General features: G+C 42.9%; 1 pseudogene; it reads left to right on the top strand.

Moving 5' to 3' along the window:
- Positions 1-3,500: 3,500 nt before the first annotated feature.
- LOC144683898 (small nuclear ribonucleoprotein G pseudogene) lies at positions 3,501-3,835 on the top strand (annotated as a pseudogene).
- The last annotated feature ends 1,882 nt before the right edge of the window (positions 3,836-5,717 follow it).

Raw genomic sequence — 5,717 nt, 5'->3', positions numbered from 1 at the left:
CGCCCGTGATCGAAGCCGGAAGGCGATTTCACGCAGGCGGGTCCAATGAAGGCTTGCCCGGCGTGAAAAGCGAGCGGCCGCGCTCAGCACCGCCTCAGGGGAGGAGGGCGAGCAGGGCGAGTGCGGCATTCGCACATGCGGGCGAGTGCGCACTTCATAATCTCCCTGAGGCACAGAGCTGCCTCGGGGAGATGAAGAATTTAAAAAATAACAAAGAAATTTAAAATGTTATAAAACATGTCCCCTCATGAGACTCTGTCACATGAGCAGGGACATGTTATTAATTAAATTTTAAATTTTTTATTTTATTTTTATTTGCTTTAGGAAAGCTCATCCCACCCGTGGATGAGGTTTCCTAAGAAGTGCAAAGGCCGCTTGGCTTTTCGCCTGCCCGCCAATCGTAAGGTTGGACGGGCAGCGAAAAACTCTACTTAATTGATCCTTTAATGGCCTTAACAGGCCTTTTAATTGTCAGCGGGCGCACTGCCGACTCCAGCGCACCCGCCGAACTAAATATCGCGCAACTGCGCGTTGACGTCGGGACGCTCGCCCAATGTCAAAGTGCGTCATTTTACACTCAAGCGGGTCAGGCGCACGCCCACCCGCCGAACTAAAAATTTTGTCCACTGTGCTTGAGAGACAGAATAGTGCATGGCACCTAACGGTCTCTTCAGTTCTACAATTTGAGTTACTCCTATAGACAGGTTTAGGCATAAGCTGAACTATACAAACAAACATTGGATTCACGGTAGCATCCTTTCAGTCAAAAGCTGTGGGTTCAAATCCTATTCAAGAGGCTTGAGCTCACAATCTAGGCTGAGACAGTGCAATACTGTTGAAGGTAATGCATTTTGGATCGGATGTTAAGCCGATGTCCCGCCTTCCCTCTCAAGTGGATATAAAAGAAGAGTGGAAAAATTCTGCCTGGTTTCCTGGCCAATATTTATCCCTCAACCAACAGTGCCAAAACAAATCACCTGGTCAATATTTCATTCCTCCCCAATCCATCACATCTCTTTGCTCTGTGCAGATTTGCTGCCGTATTCCCTACACTACAACAGCCACTACATTTCAAAGTGAATTAGTTGTTTGTAAAACACTTAGGGATGTCCTGAAGCTGTAAAATATGCTACATAAATGCAAGTCTTCCTTTTTCTTTTCTTTCAAAAGGTTAAGACATGATTCAAGATCCCTGAGCAGAGCAGGTATCACACACACTCTGCTCAATTTCAGCTGACCGTCCAGCCACACAAGGTGCCGAATAGCACCCTATCCCCGCCACTTTCCCGCTACCCCTAATCATCAAGAATGAACTTCTATCCAAGATATCTTTTCCCAGGCTGGGCTAGTTTCTAGCTGATAGTGTGCTTGACCAGGGCTAATAGGGTTCTCTGAGATGCCCTTTTTTTTCCACCCGTTGGAAGTCTGGTCACAAAATCCCGCTGTTACCATCTGCTAGTTACTGGTTCCATAGTCAAGTTCCAGCCCAATCTATTTAAACGTGCCATTTTATGGATTGTATTCAAATAAGGACACTCGTAGGCTTAACAGTTTTACTGGACACAAAAGTGGAAATACAACCCCTGAATCAGATTTGATTTGTCATTAATAACTCAGAAAAACAATGCACCTGGCAGCCTCAAACCTGAAGATCAAGCTCCGGGGTACGGTACAACTCTGGTTTCTTCCAGGATATTTGTTCAGTACATTGTCATTGCACAACATCTACTTTCGCACATCAACCACATGTACACATCCTGTGACACAGCTTCAAGATCTCAAAAGAATTGCAAGTAGCAGATTAACAGTGTCATTCCAGTCTACATGACCACCTCACACTTGAAGACATTCTGCAGATGCTATACGCCACAGCTTTATGGAGGTGGAAGGGTGTCCCAGCAGGGTGATGCCAAGCCAGCAGGAAATGCAGTTTTGATGATTCCATGCTGCTAATTTTCCAGACTTAAGCCATGCCACCACTGGGGAGCACGATCTGGGCAGAGGGGGAATTCTTTCACAATACATTGCTGGATTCCTCCCATTGACTGGCTCAGAGTAACATCAATGGATGTTAGGCAATCAGGTGATGTGCTTAGCATATTCATTATAATTGGTAAGTAGTCAAAGAAGAATGCATAGAGAGTGGGGTGGGGAGAAAATTAAAGGGATCTTACCTTCAGTAAAAGTGCAACAAAAATAAGTTTTACTTTCTCTTCAGTTTTAGTGCTAAATTAATGGTAGATAAAACAAAAATAAAACTGAACTTTATCATCTCGCAGAATATCAACAAGGGCTCTGTTATACAACTGCAAACTACAACTAAAATAGCAGTTTATGAAAAATTAAATACAAGATAATTGATTAAATATATGTGATGGATTCATTTGCAACTAAAATACAATACAAGGTCATACTTTAAACAGTACTCATTATTGAGTCATTAGCTCTTGATGTAAAGAACAAAGCTTGTAATAAAATATTAACCATCATTGTGATCCATAATGTGTTTCCTTACCTGTCTCTTATTCCTTCTTTCCTAAGTTGGAGCATAGGCTCAGATATGAGAAGATACTCGCTGGGCAACAGCAACTCAAAGCAGTTAAGTGTGAAACCCTGTTAATAAAAGACAAAAATCTATTAGCGTTTCAGTAGTAAATGCTATTCTGTTTCTGTTGCAGATTTTAATGATTTGAAAAGCTGATAATGTAATGCCCTGCAAAACATGATGTATAAAAAGTTATCTTATGGAAGAAGGTTACAGAATTTATTCACTATATTTGAGACAGAAACCTGATTGTGATGAGCCTCCCGCAAGCAACTGGGGGGAGAAAAATCAAATAGCTGTGTGCTTGCACTCACCTACAGTGCACGCAGTGTTGTAACCATAGCAACTCACACCGAGTAACTTTCCCTGAGCTTTCTGTGGCATCAGTACCACAGACTAAGCACTCTTGTGCTGCACAGCTCAAACAATGTCACACTCAGACACTCTTATACTTAATCTCAGCATCTCCTGACAGCTATAGCAACTACGGCAAGATTTCACAAGTATTCTGTTCTCCACAAAGGTAAATAAAACAGCACTGTATTGAATAATGTTCTACAACTAAGAACTAAGTTTACTTTAACTTTAAAACAAAACTGGAGCACACACATTGGGTGGAATCTTCTGCTTTCGCTGGTGGTGAGTTTGGAAGGGGGTCGGGGAAGGACATTTACTTAGGTGGGGTGGTGGCATACCTGTACCCTGCCGCCTTCTGGGTACGGAGGCCCTGGATGGGCGGCTGAACTTCCTGCCATGCCACCAATTGAGGCCCTTAAGTGGCTACTTCAGGGCCTCATCCCATCTCCACTGGTATTAACCCAGCTGCAAGTGGCCCTGGCACCTTACAGCGTGTACAACAGGTGAATCTGTGCAAGCTGCTTGTCACATGGGGGGTAGGGGGTACCTTGTGGGTGCGACTCAGGGAACAGCGGGAGCTGAGAGAGAAAGAGAGAGAGAGAGAGAGGGAAAGTTCTAGAGAGAAATAAAAAACAACCCCACTGAGAAACATGAGCAAAGCCCATCTGCCCGAGCTCAAGAAGTTCATGGACAAGATACTGTCCCTCCAACTGAATGGTGGGAGGCATGTGCAAGGAATTCTGCGTGGCTTCAACCCCTTCATGAATCTTGTTGTGGATGAATCTGTCGACTTGGCACCTGGGGGCCAGCAAAATAACATTGGCATGGTGGTTATCAGAGGCACTAGCACTCTCATGCTGGAAGCCTCAGAGCAAGTATAGTGAAGATTGCTGTATACCTGAAAACATGGAAAAGAATATTGTGGAGACAGCACACATATCATTTTGAGCCCTAGAATTTTTTTGTCCTTAGTTTTTCTGGTAGAATATGGCAATTGACTGAATCGTTTGAGGTGCAGCTTGCCATTTTTGTGAATGCTTTATTATTTGTACTTGTGGGACCTAAAGGACATTAAATATGTTTTTCTATGAAAAAAAAATCAAAGGCAATCAGCACCTGATCGAGGGACAGGACATTTGAAAGGGGAATGGGAGGCACTCCTCTGCCCTTGTTGCTGACCACCACCCCCCCTCCTCCTCACTCCTCTCCTCCATTATTTACCTGTTGCTTGAGTCCTCCATGATGCTGGGACTCCAAGGGGTGTCCTTGCGGCAGCAGTCACAGCCTCCTCAGTGGCATCGCTGAGCGCAAGAGCTGCCAGCCTCTGATTGGCTGGCAGCTCTCACTAGGCCCCCGGGGTCAAGATGCTAGCAGGAGGCCCGCTACTGGCCTCGCTGCTGCCTGATTGGCATGTGGTTCAACAGGCCTTCCCGAAAAGAGATAGCGTGGGTCTCTCGACAGCTCTCCAACTGGCAGTTGAGACACCAGCGCCACAACAAGTTTCCACCCATTGTAAGCTAAAGGTGTTGCAGCTTCTCTGATACATTGGTGAGTTCATGCATTCAGTGCATTAATGATCTGTACAGGTAAGAAAGGTCCCCAGAACTGATATCTGTTCTATGCTGTGATAGCTGAACTCTGCTAGATGGAGAAAAGGGGCTAGCATTCATTTCAGGGGTCCTGACCAAGGGAAATAAAGTCAGGATTAGGTCATGTGACCTGTCAACATTCCCTATCCAGGTTCACACAAAGGATATCCATTTGCATGAAACTCTGAGAGGCTGCCCATGCCTGTGGAACTGTATCTGAGCAAGAGTCACTATCTTCAAATGTGGAGAATTGAAAAAGAAATTCTAAAATGAATACAACTTTATACCTTCTGTGAAGGAAAGCCTTGCGATTCCTTTCTCATTATGTCGCTGGTAACCTATGTGGTCACCTTAAACTTCAGTAGTGAAATAAATATCATAATCAGCAACTTCTTACTCCGTCTCCAGTTTACTTTATGTCAGAATCATTTCCCCCTTTCCTGTTTTGCCACAACGAATACAGCAAAAACCAGATCACTTCCAAACTCCTTGACGTGGAGAGAAGTGGGCATGCAAATAGTGACATATTCAGATACCCAGCTCCCTCCAAAACACCGGTCACCCTGCCTTTAAAAACATCAGCTCTCACATGAATGAAAACAGTAGGATTATGTGCAGAAAACTTTTGTTTTTTTTTAAATTGGTCAACAGCAACAGAAACAGTGTTGTGCAAGGTAATCATTAATAAATGATTACAGAATACACTGTGATTGAAGGTGCTGATCATCCCAGATGAGCAGAAATGTGATTATGGCCTAACTTCTCTGATTGGTTTTGAATGTAATTAAAATAGTGTCAGTTAAGTGCCATTGTTAAAAGAAAAAGGCAATCAGAAAATCCAGGCTCCTAAGATTTCATCTTGGGGCCCCCCAAGATTTACAAATCCCATTTAAAATCTGTAATGTAGTTCAAAGTTTTATTTAATCTCATGATAAATGATCAGTATATGAATTGAGAATGGAAAACCAGGAAGGTCGATGGCTAGGTAAAACAGTGACATGTTATCACATCAATGCAAAAAGAAAATATGTCAGTTAAGTATTTACTCAGCAATAAAGTGATAAATTATTTAATTGCTGTAAATATAATTAGTGATTTTTTTTCACTTTAAGCCAAAAATTTCAGAGAAAAAAATTGCCAGTTTTTTCTTTAATATTAAATAACCAAAGATTTAAGAACTTCACTTCTCGTGATTACAAAGCATATATAGCCTTTTCAAAACAAAT

This window comes from Cetorhinus maximus, chromosome 8, assembly GCF_964194155.1.
Source record: "Cetorhinus maximus chromosome 8, sCetMax3.hap1.1, whole genome shotgun sequence".
Taxonomy (NCBI): Eukaryota; Metazoa; Chordata; class Chondrichthyes; order Lamniformes; family Cetorhinidae; genus Cetorhinus; species Cetorhinus maximus.
The sequence above is the reverse complement of the archived record's forward strand: the minus strand, read 5'-3'. Positions and strand labels throughout refer to the sequence as shown.